Below are 14207 nucleotides of genomic sequence, written 5' to 3' on the forward strand. Positions count from 1 at the left end.
ATGTCACTTAATAATTTATCCCAAACACTTAGGTTTCAGGTTACAAATGCCATAGAAGAAATGCATATCAGAAAACGTATATATCTTTGTATGATAAAAAGTTGGTCTTGTTAAGAGTAACCTGCATGTAAAATAAAATGGCTTTTATTAACATTATCTCACAAGTAGGAATGTAACGAAAATCTGTATAAAGCATATTAAAGTTCATAAGTGCAGTGCTGCTTTGATTACAGCGGAAACCAAAGAATTGTTTTAAGCTCCACCTGCTGGCCGAGAGTGAATCTGCAGCTCGTCTGCTGTTTCTGTTTCAGTATGCAGTTCGTTTTATAAATAGTTTCACAAACCTGAAATCAAACCGTACTGATTTTGCTTGAAATTTCGGAATGATACAATCTAATTCAGATGAAAAACGGCTCATGTTGCATGAATGCAGCATCTTTGTTTGGATCATGATTAAAATGCAGTGATTGCCTCGGATGTAAAAATGCAAAGAGCACAGACAAAGCCTTGGGTATGTTTACATAGAGATTTAATTTATGTGTGTTATTTATTTGATTTGGGTCTTATTTTAAAATTTACATTTAGTTTTGTTATTTATATTTGCATTATATTTTAATTTTGTCATTTAGCAGATGATTTTATTCAAAGCAACTCACAGACGAAGTCAATGGGAGCCATCAAAACAGCAATGATATGCTATATTATTATGGTGTTATTTCAATTTAACAAAGAAACGTCAAGCATTTTGTCCAAGCAATAATAAAAGTACACATTTAATTCACAATTTGTCTTAAATCTCATTAAGTTAAAAAAATAAAAATAAAAAAATTCTAAATTATGAATCGAATCGTGAAAATCATGAGCTGAGTGAATCGTACCATCCCTACTCACAAGTATACAACATTTAAAACATTTGATTTTAAACTGACTGAATGCACCTTTAAATAAAGCCACTAATCAAATTAAAGCAATGTGACTTCAGCCTCTGCGATGGTCAGAACACGCATCACTTCCTCTGATAGTTTGACTCACGTTTGGTGGCTGGCGGGTCGGCGGGTCACATTACAGACCCTGTACTTCCTCCGCATGGTCCCGCAGTGTGTCACCTCCACCTTCAGACCTACACACACACACACACACCAGCCGATGAGAGTGAGATGAACACACACACACACACACACGAACACGTACCTTTGATTTCTTTGGTGAATTTGACTCGGTGGGAGTCTGTGAGTGGCCGAGGCTGCTCGTCGATGTTGTGGATGTCCAGTACCTCACACATGAACTGAATAACTGGCTGTGCTTTGTAGAAAGCTGTGGCTGACACTGAAAGACAGAAGAGATCAGGACATTTATTAGTTATGTAGCATAATGATTTTCGCATAAGCAAGAATAACATTTTCAAAAGGATATCTGCTTTAATTTAAAACCCTTTTCAGACTTTAAACTATTTAAATGGCCTAAAAATAGATATATTTTTATTTAAATTAAATGAATAAATATATGCCATTCAGAAAGTAGTTCAGAAAACATCCTTACTAACAAATATTTCTAATAAAATTTAAAAGACCTGCACAAATGAAAATTGTGCCTGTATCTTAAAGAAGCTGTGGCTCACATTCAACTTCAAAACAGTTGAACTCAAGTTTAAAATACTCAAGTTCAAAACATGTTTTATTCATTATATACATATGCACCGGTGTACATACGAATATATCAATATTTACAAATTAGAGGTTGACCGATACTGGATTTTGCTGTTATTGCTTGTAATGTTTTTAAATGCAATGAAAAGATTTGCTGATATTAATAAGATCTATATAATGAATGTGTTAAATAAGGTTTTTAGTCTTTTCTTCCTGTGATGGGCAGCCCAGAGACAAGCTACAAGAGTTTGTTAAAATTCAATCACTGATACTGTTTTTATAATTAGTAAAAAAAATAAAAAAAAATAAAAAAAGGATTATGCATAATGCAGGACTTTTAATTATGAAAGAGACTGAAAAACAATGAACTCTTATTTTGAAATGTCTATGCATTAATAAAATAACTGAAGGAGATAAAGTATGCACTCTTGCAACTATCTACAACATATTACAATATAAAAACCAATGTAAACATTGTCATAATATGTTCAAATTAAAAAGCTGCATTAAAAAAGTTTCGGGGTGCATTAAAGGGATTTAAAAAAAAAAAAAACATTGACAATCAGAATCATTTTAATTTATTATAATACAAAAAGTACACCAAGTTTTTAATGATCTAGGTTTCAAACTGCAATTAAAATTAATGTATTTTTATTTTAAACTGTATAAATTGTGTGTGTGTAAAGTCTATATATTCTATATATAGAATATAAAATCTATATACTGTATATATAAATAAACTCTATTTAATAATTATTTCCTCATTCATAAAACAACTTCAAAATGTATTAACTGTGTATATGTAGACAATTTATTTTATAAAATCATTGTCTTTTAATTTTTAATAATCACATTAAGCCATACTGTGATCCCGGTTTTTCCATCCCCAAATTTAAGACTTCTTAAAATGACAATTAAGACTTTTGTTATGCCATGTAAGACATTTTATTAAGCTGATCTTTTAAGGACCCATGAGAGCCTTATCTTTATTAAATTAAAGACGAACGAATCAACACATGACAAGTTAATGTTGCTCATTAATGGGTAATCAGCTCTAGGTTATCTTTATCCTTTACTCCTCATTTCTAATTGGACTTTACAAACTTCTATCATGCTGAAGTAATTCTGGACCAATCTAGATGTTGCTTTTGTGAGAAAGCCAGTGTGTTAGCGGTGCTCTTTCTGAGCTTATTCACTCTATTATAAGTGTTACAAAGAGCCAGTGAAAGGAGAGATGATTTCAGAGGGTTGGACGTTTCCCTGCCCTTTAGTAAGGAGCAGCCGACACAGCCAAATGCATTGTGGGAGTCTGAGAGAGCGGGGAAACATGCAGACAGTGCGACACAGAACTGGTGAACTTGGAGAGACTTATTTAACAACCCCCTTCAATCAAACAAACCCCCAGTCGCTAAATTTCAGCCTTTTATCTCCCAGGCAGCAGTGTGAGCGCTTCCCACACTCTCTGCTAACACACACGATACACTCAAACAGTGCACACCGTCAATGTTGAGCATCATCTTCCACATAGCCGGCCGGACAGACTGATGGAAGCCGAACCAGACCTCTCTGCCTCCACCCAGAGGATGATCGTAGCCCTCCGGGGCAGAGAAGAACGAGCGCCCCACGGGTGTGTACCTGAGAGAAACAACACAGACAGCAGAGACGTCAGCAGCCAAAACGGGGTTTAAAATGATGCATTTTATTAGGGATTCAGTGATACTTGAGGGGAACTGAAGTCAGGCATCCACTAAAACCACCAGCTGGAAAGTCAGTTTTAAGAACACATAAAAGTCTGAATGAAATTAAAACCGAAAACTAAAAAAAAAAAAAAAAAAAATCAACTAATTAAAAAAAAAACATTCTCAAAGCATGTAAGTATAAAATGATTACTGGTGCATTATTCATTTATAAAGAAAAGTTTAGTTTTTAAACAAAACATAAAATTATGAAATATTATTACAATTTAAAATAAGATTTTTCTATGTGAATATCTTTTAAAATATAATTTATTCCTGTGATGCAAAGCTGAATTCCCATCAGTGTCACACGATCCTTCAGAAATCATTCTGATATGCAGATTTGCCGCTCGAGAAACATTTCTGATTAGAATAGAATCTTTTGTAACATTAGAAATGTCTTTGTCACTACTGATCAATTTAATGCAACAAAAAAAAAAAACCTTTTCATCCCTATTTAACAGCAAAGTCTACTGCAACCTACATTTAATTCTGACTTTAGCCATATTTAGCATCCACATGCCACTTTTTTTGATATTTTGATATCTTATGCCTTGAAATAGTTTTTGGTTCATTGTGCATAACAATAAAAGAGTGTCAGGGTCACCAGCTACTGTGTTTCTGAGACTCACTTCATGGAGGGTAGATGGCGTAGCACCACGTCCACAGCGTGAACTGGGTTGGTGCTGATTGGCTTGTCCAGCTCCAGCGGCTCGGACATACTGCGACCGGTTAGTACCTCGTGCAACAGGTGCCAGCTCACCAGGGACACGAACTTAATACTGACTTTAAAGGGTCGGTCTTTACCCCCCTCCCCTGGCAGAGTAACGTCCAGATCCACCTACAAGGAGTAGTGCAAATATTAACTTTTTCATCATGCAGAGCTACAAAATATCAATGAAATCTCTCCATCATTTACAGTGTTCTCACAAAATAAGAATGAAAAAGGTAAGATAAAATGTATATGACCCTGGACAACAAAACCAGTCTTAAGTGAGATTTATGCATCCTCTGAAAGCTGAATAAATAATCTTTCCATTGACATATGGTTTATTACGATTGGACAATATTTGGCTGAGAAACTATTTGAAAATCTGGAATCTGAGAAGAATGCAAAAAAATCTAAATAATGAGAAAATCATCTTTAAAAGTGGTCCAAATGAATTCTCAGCAATGCATATGAAAATCAAAAACTACGTTTTGATATATTTACAATAGGAAATTTACAAAATATCTTCATGGAACATGAATGATTTTTGGCATAAAATAATAATCTATAATTTTGACCCATACAATGAATTTTTGGCTATTGCTCGAGACTGCTGTGGTGCTCCAGGGTCTCATATAATATTATTTCAGACAGAAATTTAAACTAAAACAATCAAAACTATAGAAGTGTATACAGTTTCAGAAATAAAAGTGACAACAAAACACTAAAACTTTTACTAAAACTTAAAAAAAAATGTAATATTAAATGTTAACAAAAACTATAATAATACATCAAAAATACTAAAATGACACTGAAATGGGTATGCCAGTGTTAAAATAATTTGATCACATCTAATGAAACATCAAATTACTATTTTAAAAAAAAATTCAAAGGTTTTACTAAAAGTATGAAACTTTGACGATTTTAATATGCATATTTCATACAGAATGTCATTGGATGATTATTTCCACACCTAAAATGATATTAGGTGGGCTTCACATTATTTTTTTAGTCTGCTTACCCCCGCAGGAGCCACAGGCAGAGGGTGGGCGGTGTAGAGGCTTCTCTTCCCATCATAAACTGGCCTTCGATCCCCAAAGATGGTGACTTTAAAGTGCTGCACCATGGAGTCCACAACCTCCCTGCGGAGACATCACTTCATCAGTCGGTCGTCAGCTTTGAGCGATTCTCCCACACAGCCTACCTGTTCACACGGCGTGGACACTTCTCAGGCTTGATGTCCACCTCATACAGGTAGACGTCCATCTTTGGGATCTCCACCTGGAAGCAGTTGGCCAGCAGCTTGATGGGTTTCCCCACGGTGCCATAACCGGGCCGCCGAGGCACGGAGAACAGGGCCTGGGCCCCAACGGCTCCTGAGAGCGAAAGAACAACAAAACGTTACACACTCTACATACTAGATGCATCACAGCCAAATCACTCCCATTATAATCAATGAACTTCTAGCAACTGATTCAACACACATCATGTCTCATCTCTTACATTCAGTAATGGGCCTGATGATTGAAGGAGTCATTAAAAGTGATGTATGCAACTGGTCTCAAAACTAAATCAATACTTTGTCTGTCATCATGTGATTAAATGTAGCATTATGATGCAAAAAATTCAGTTAGAAAGTCAGCTTTGATTGTTCCTAATAAATTGTTTAACTGCACTCGCAAGTGGATATTAAATTATGTTGGGGGATAAATAAATATATTCTAATTAAATTACAAACATAAAATTATATACACATTAAATTCTTCTCACATTCTTTCTTGTAACTCTTCCCTCTCAGTGACACAGCTGACTGAAAAGCTCATTATGCAGCTCATTATGCAGCTCATTATGCAGCTCATTATGCAGCTCATTATGCATGCATAACTTTTTTTCTGAAAAGAAAAACAATCATGTACATACATGCTGCTCACATATTATTGTGCTGATTACAGTGAGACTAGACTTTAGCCATTAAGATGAGTATAAGAAACTGAAAAAAAGCACAAATGTCAGGGTATGACAAAACTTCTCCAGACCCCAAAAATACCCTTAGACCTCAGAGGGTTACATCTTGAGAAGCGATTACACTGTGTTTGATTAAACGGGTGACATGTTCTGGTTCGAGCACAGGTGGAAGTTTGGAGCGGTACTACCTGTCTGTCCAAACAAAGTTTTTGGTAAATCATCATTATTTCTGCTACTCCATTTGAAACATATGAAAACAAGACTCTAATAACGAGACCCACCAAACGGCCTGAGATCTGTCTGAGCTAAACCAATGTCAGGCTGAGAGTGATTCATCCAGCTTTGACTCATAACCGCTGCTGAAGAGGCCAGCCTTTAAAGCCAAAGAGAGCAGTCATGGTATTAAAAAACTAAAATCACTAGAGAACCTGCCGAGCGTCAGACTGAATCATTAGCTGCTGTGTTTAATAAAGCACAACCACCGGCTTCAAGAGAACAAACCTAACAGAGAAATTGATTTTTAGTGATAATAACATATAAACCCTTCAAGACAAACCTAACAGAGCTACAAAATATCTCAAATAATCATTCCTCATCTTACTTTATGTTACTCTGTCATGTTGATTCAGCAAGGATGTATTAAAATTATCAAAATGACAATAAAGACATTTATAACATTTAAAAAAAAAATCCATTTAAAATAAATGCTGTTCCTTTGAACTTTTTATTCATAGGATTCCTGAAAAAGGTCTCATGGTTTTCACAAGAATATGAAGCAGTAATTCTATTTAACTTAAAAAAAGGTGATTTAAAAACATAAAAATAACCATAATAATGAAAACGGATTTAAAACATAGAAAAGGAATAAGAGGAAGATTGAGTGCAAATTTTATATATTTTAAAACGTTAATAAAAATCTATAACTGTAAGCTACAATGGCTTTCAACACTGATGATAATAAGAAATGTTTCTTACGCAAAAAATCAGTGTATGAGAATGATTTATCAAGAATCATATATATACACACACACACACATACACATACATACATCCATAAATATATATACAAAAAAAAATGTAAAATTGTATAATATTTCACAATATTACTATTTCTTTTGTATTTTTAAATCAAATTAGGTCAAATTTTTTGTTTTAAATCTCATCCCAAAGTTCAAAATATCCAACACAAATATCAATAAATAGCAAACTAACCAAATAAAAGTTTGGTGAAACTGATGTACCCCCCCAAAAAAAATTAACAAATAAGTCAACATTTCAAATATACAATGAAAAAACTGAATACAATTACATTTACATTTATTCATGTTGCAGATTTTTTTTTTATCCAAGGCGACTTAAAACATGAAGACAGTAGAAGCAATCAAAAACAACAAAAGAGCAATGATATATAAGTCTCATATTTAACGCAGTACACATAGCAAGGTTTTTCTAAATAATATAATAAATAAAAAGAAAACCGATAGAATAGAAAGAGATTAGAAAGCTAGAGTTAGTTTTTTTTTTCAAGAAAACCAGCAGCAAATGAATAGAAAGCAAGTCTAAAAGGGACACTTAAAAAGAAAACAAAAAGGGACACGCTCTGCCGGACACAACTGGATTCAGACCCAGGCTTGAGGGAGTGATGGGAACCTTGGGAAATTTCTGAGCCACGCTCGGAGGGAGGGAAGAGGAGGCAGCGAGCTTTTCATCCTCCGCACATGCAATCACACACTGTACTCTACAAAGGAGTCATTACGCCACACTTCCTTGACTCTGGTCTTATTGGTTATTTTCCCACCCACTCGTGATCAGAGCGAAGCGTAGCCAAGCGTCAAAGGCCAGACAGAGAAGACAAGAATGAACTGCGCAGAGATCAGAACAGGCCTGTCGAGGAGCTGCACGATTAATCGTTAAAATATCACGATACCCATGCAATCTCATTTCTAAATGACAACGATTCCCAAGTCTATTGACAAAGTCTTACTGGATCGTTCAAACCTGTGTTTGCACTGGCGCGAACAGAGAGAGCAGTTACCATGTTTGGTTAAGAAACATCTTCAACTACACCGTATTATTTCTGTCTTACAGTCATTTATATTAATAACAGAAAGTTTATAGTTCAGACATAAACACTGATGTCTATGACAACGATCAAAATAGAGCAATGCTCTTTTGAAAGTAACTGCGCTTTAAATAACGTTTTGTGTCGATTGCATTGCTTCACCACTAGGTGGAAAACGTGACAATGTATATCAATGAATTAATAATTAATTCAAGAGAATCGTTCAAAAACGCAGATTCATCCAGTAATGAAACAAGTGAAATAAATGTCTTCATAGTCACTTTAGATCAATTTAAAGGATCCTTGCTAAATAAAAGTATTAATTTATATAATAATAATAATAATAATAATAATAATAATAATAATAATATTTATTATATTTTTTTTTTTTTTTTTTTACATATTACATAATTATATAATTTATTTATCAATCAGTCCATATTACGAACACATTAATTTTTTTGGATATAAATATATTATTAATATTATTATTATTATTATTAGTTTATTTATTTATTATTAATTATTATTATTATTATATTCAAATAGTTTGGCTACCTAGAAACCAGTGTACTGATTATATTAATAATAATAAAAAATGTTTATTACAATAGTAATATATTTCTTTCTTTGCATTAATAATAATAATAATAATAATAATCAACAATTTGTTAAAACAAACAATTCAAATAGATTATTATTATTATATTGCAATTGTTTGGCTTCCTAAAAAAACATGGCGAATGGAATGTGGACTGAGACATGTCACAACTAAAAAGAAATTCGAGTCCACTTTAAAGTCTATATTATTTGGTTCAATTTGTTCAATTTTCCCTTAAACAGGGACTAAAGTGGGCAACAAGAGAGCACGTGGTGACCATTGAGTCATTACAACATCAGATACAGTCTGTAATTTTAGGAGGACAGCGATAAACCAAGAAATGAACGAAAAAATGACCCATATCTCTAAAAGGTGAGTGTGATTAAGAGTAATTCATCATTCGGCTGAGCTGCTCTGGTGCAAGTGGCTCCTCTGAATCATCGATCAGTAAAAGCATCAGTAAAATGCAAAAAAAAATTTAAATTAAATAAACTGACCAACGTTCCTCCACTACTGAAGCTCTATTAAAGCTTTTATTAAAGGCTCACTGAAAAATAAACATCAGCAATCAGAATGATATCGGCTGATCACGGTGTTAAAATATTGGTTCTTTGTATAAGCCTCAAATGCACCTCGAATATCAGAGTTTCAAGATTTACTGAGGCAAAATTGTGACAAGAGTAAACTAAAACTATTAAAAACTGCTTTTGGGAACTTAAATAAAGCGTAAATAAAATATAAAAATAAAGCTATATAAAAGATTACCTAAAAAAATAAAAATAAACGGATATCGTATTGGTATTATCCAAATTTTTGGGTATGGGATATTTTATATATTATATATATTATATCATATATTTATAAATAAAGGAACGTTTTTAATGCCTTGCAAACTAATTGAAATAAATACATTTAAGCTGAAGTACTAGAAAACACTCGAAGTAACTTAAATAGAAATAAATGAAATCTATATAGAAATAAAAACAACTTAACCAATAAAATAAAATGCACAATAAAAATGACAAAAGCACATAATAAAATTGAAATAAAAGCCCATTCAAAATATTAATACATACCATAAATAAAACTTAAACAACACTAACCCAAATTATGCCGGGAGAAATTTGCCACTAATTACACTAACTACTGACCGGCCAATCAGCACATTCAGCGATAAATGAAGTACTGTATTCTGAGCTCTCTAGCAATCTACAGCAAACACACACACACACCACACACACACACACACAATACAGCTGTTGTGAGCTTAATCCACCGAGGCTTGGGTTGTGGGAACTGGCCGAGAGCTCAGCGGTGTGACACAATGGCGTCAGTCACGGCACCGGGTTCAGACGCACGGAGTATAAGAGCATCATGGAAGTGTGTGTGTGTGTGTGTGTGTGTGTGTGTGTGTGTGTGTGTGTGTATACAGCTGGCAAACCAGCCGACAAGGTAACTGAGGCTGCAGCCATCAAACAGCTCCTGCTAAGGTAAAGATGCAACCTTTGAAAAATACAGTACAGTAATCCAGAGATTAGGACACAGAGACAAGAGCAAAAGCAGAGGCCAGTTTTTTCCACACTTTTTCAGATCTGCACAACTGTAGTAGAGTTGGGCAGAGAGACGATGCTGAGCCGGCATTCATTAGTTCATTCTAGTTCAGATAATAGCTCTTATTAAGATGAAAGATTATTTTAGTACAGTTGGGGGGAAAAACGTTTGAGAAAAAAAAATGCTATGCTTACTACATTGCCAAATAATGAGATAATTTCAGATTGCAACAAACAGATACAACAAATCAGAAATAAACGTAATCCAATCCCTCCGATTCAAAGAGCCTTTAACAGTCTCTTATAAGTGCCATACAAATACTATATCATGAAAATATTAAATTAAATGTGGTAAATATCTCAATCAGTTTAGTAACAGTATATGTTGAATACCAGAGATTCCGGTTGTAAAAGAAAATTGATTTTACAGTGAACTGTTACAGAATTTGGTTAATTTTGGAATAATAAATAAGAAGTATTTATTGTTTTAAGTATTAAGTTTTATTGTGAAGGGACTGTTATTTTCATTTCATTACATGTTAAAAGGTTGATTAAACTGGTAATGTTTTATGAATTCATTTGACTAAAATGAAATATGCAAATTTTTCTCTCACAATTCTGACTTTTTCCCCTCAATGTTTAGAAGAAATTGTTCTTCTCAGATACTTAGATACTTAAATAAAACTTTCCAAAAAAAAATAAAAAATAAAGTCAGAATTATAAATACACAAATAATAATACAATTAAGTTTGAGATATAAAAATCACAATTGCAAGAAAGTCAACCATGCAATACAAAACCATGCAATAACACGAATATTCAATGATTTTTATTTAGCTATTAAAGTTTCCTAATAATTAGAGATGCATTGATTATCATTAAGGGGTCTGAAAGAATAATAATATGCAGAAAAATCAAAATGCAGAAAGCAAAACTATAAAAACATTTTGGTTATTCATTGTTCCATTTGTGCTATTTCACACAACAACAACTAAATCTTTCATCAGTTCTGAAGATAAAACTGCTTGCTTTTCAAGACTAATGCTGCAATGAATAATAGTAAGTGTGAAATCATTTATGCAAGAAAACTAACAAATGTTGATTTAGGAGAATGCTGTTATTTTGATTCCTTTTAACTAGACTTCTTACTGCATTTTATGACCTTTCGCCGGGTATTGATTGACAGGCAATCTGACCAATCATAACGCAGGATCTGTCATTTTGTCAGATAAACAAACAGGACAGAAGAAGAGTCTTACTTTTGATTTTGTGAATTTGTTTGAAATTATGATGATTTAAAATCACCCTTTTAAGCCATTTAAGACCAGTGCAGCACACTGTGACACAACAGCACAACTACTGGGAAGAGCTGGCCACTTTGATCACTGAGTGACATCATGATCTCGAAAGGTTCGAAAAACTGTTTATGCAACCTGTGCGGGAAAATGACATCATCTTGGCCTGTACCCACACACCTGTAGCATTACCTCAAAATGAGACTCGAAGGGGGCTTCCCTCAGCAGGGGCCCTTAGATTGGAGACAGGAAACATCTGGTGTTATTAAACACCTCGAATGATGCCATATTTAGCATCAAACCTAATAAAAGCACACAGGTTAGGGCTCTTAACGGTCACTGGCCACAAAGCTCCCATGGCACAAATAAAAAACTCTCAGGGACAGAATCTAGTTCAAATAAATAATAAATGGAATTCACAGTAATACACAGAGTCACACAAAAATTTGGCAAATTTTGGATGGATAAGCGTCTTAAAAGGAATGTTAATATCGGAGTAGACTGTACTTTTCAATGTAATGAGTAAATAATAATCAATCAAACAAGATGGAATTTTGTGGAAAAAAAACCTATTTAGTCATTTTTGTTAAACTTTAATAAATTGTTGTTCAATTGTATAAGTTTCAAGATTTTAATTACTTACTAATGCTTTTTTCATTAAAAGAACTTAAAATTAACCATTTAAACAAAATCCAGAAAATTTCAAGCAGACCATTTAAAAATGTAAAATAGAGAGAGTTTTTTTTTTAGTTTTTTGTTTTAATAGGTTTCACATTTTATTTAGGTGATATACCACTTTAATTGATTGTTCTTAAATTGTATGTTTCAAGATTTCAAGTAATTATACATGCTTTTTGATTAACTAAAATACAATTTAACCATAAAAACAGAATCCAGAGAAATATAATGAAAAAAAAAATTTACCTGGGAGAGAAAAACTATTAAATCTGGAGAAAAAAAAGTAACTGAATTTTATAAGGCCCTAAAATGTATTTATTATTTTTTGTTACTTTTTAATGAATGGTTGTTATCAGCTTCATGATTTCAATTGATTAAACATGCATTTCGATTAATAATATTTAAAATCAAACCATTAAATGAAACCAGAAAATGGATTAAAATGGATTTTTATAAAGCTGTAAAGACCTCATGTCAATCAGCCACTGAACCCCAAAGACACTTATTTTATACAATCTTGATTTCTCAGCAATAGTACAGAACCACTGAACACATTCGAAGGGAAATCCAATGCGCGAAGGTAACCTTTCCTCACAAAGCCCCTTCAGATTGGGGTATCCACAGGTGACACACAATGCAGACCCTTGAAATTTCAACTAATTAGTCAACACAGACAAGTGTCATTTAAGAAAACAGCCACAAGCAAAAAGGACGATACAACTTTAGGGAAATGCACTTAAAAATGGGAAATCTAGCAGTGATGAACTTCTGACTTTGAGGTCAGTGAGGTCATGAGAGGTCAGTCGTCTGACCTGATTTCTAACCCACTTACTGCAGGTCACATGAGGTAAAGTGTTTATCGCATCTCTAAATGACTCAATCGTTTTACCATTGACAAATGGATTTCCAAATCTTAAACAATGCATTTACATAACTTTGAGTCAAAATCCACACTGAATTACTAATTAATCATACCTCACTATGGCTTGCCATCTACACATGACCAACATCGAGCCAATGAAATATTTTCAATAAAATTCAATGCAAAAAAGCCAAAGATTTGATTAACATCTCCAGGCCTGTAAAAACACAATTTGAAATTCCCAGCCAGACATCTCTTAGCATCATGAGGACTCGAGAATACTTCAAGCAAAATTAAGTGTCAAAAATAAGGTTTTGAGAAAACATGCGGTTCACAACGAAGACAAAGTTGTAAAACAGTGTAGTTGCTAGATGTCAGATGCTATATCCAGTTAACTGACACTTGCCCCGTGGTATACTTCACTATATTACAATTAAATCCTAATCAAATCATGACGAACTATATATCGTTGGAAAGGTTTAAGACTCCTAATAGATATTTTACCAATCTTTTTTTGTTAAAAGTTATGCAGAAAAGTAATAGATTAATTTATGCAAGAGTGCACCTCAAAAACCTACATCATAACAGGAGTTCTGACCTTTGTCAAAAAACAAAAAAACAAAAACAAAAGTCTTCTTTGTTGCCTTTTTCTCTATTCCACTTTAGAAATCATCAGAAAATATATCACTTGAAACTTAACTTAAAATCTCAAAATGCATCCTTTGAAACCCATTTTAAATTCAAACATGGCATTACAGTGAAAATGGTACATCAAAATCATGTTACAAAATGTTTTCAGTCATCAATTATAAAAATTTAGGTTTGGATCATGCACTTTCAAGTCTATGTTAAAAAATGTGAGTGACAGTATGCATGTTTGTAAGTATGCTGAGCGTAGTTATGATTGAGCAGGGGTTCGTATGGTTAAGGAAACTTCATTGCACTATTAAATATTGTATATATATGATGTGCACTATATGTATCCACTCCGTCGTCATGACGTTGCCCACAGACACAACATCACACACACACACACACACACACACCTGTAGTTCCGATTTCCATTCATGAGGTCTCTGTCCGGTTCCGTCCCCGGATTTCAG

General features: G+C 33.5%; 1 pseudogene; it reads right to left on the reverse strand.

The window, feature by feature from the left end:
* LOC113082601 (protein argonaute-3-like) overlaps positions 1-14207 on the reverse strand; it is a 32930-nt pseudogene extending 18723 nt beyond the window's left edge.

This window comes from Carassius auratus, unplaced genomic scaffold (genome assembly GCF_003368295.1).
Source record: "Carassius auratus strain Wakin unplaced genomic scaffold, ASM336829v1 scaf_tig00036597, whole genome shotgun sequence".
In the NCBI taxonomy this organism is placed as follows: domain Eukaryota; kingdom Metazoa; phylum Chordata; class Actinopteri; order Cypriniformes; family Cyprinidae; genus Carassius; species Carassius auratus.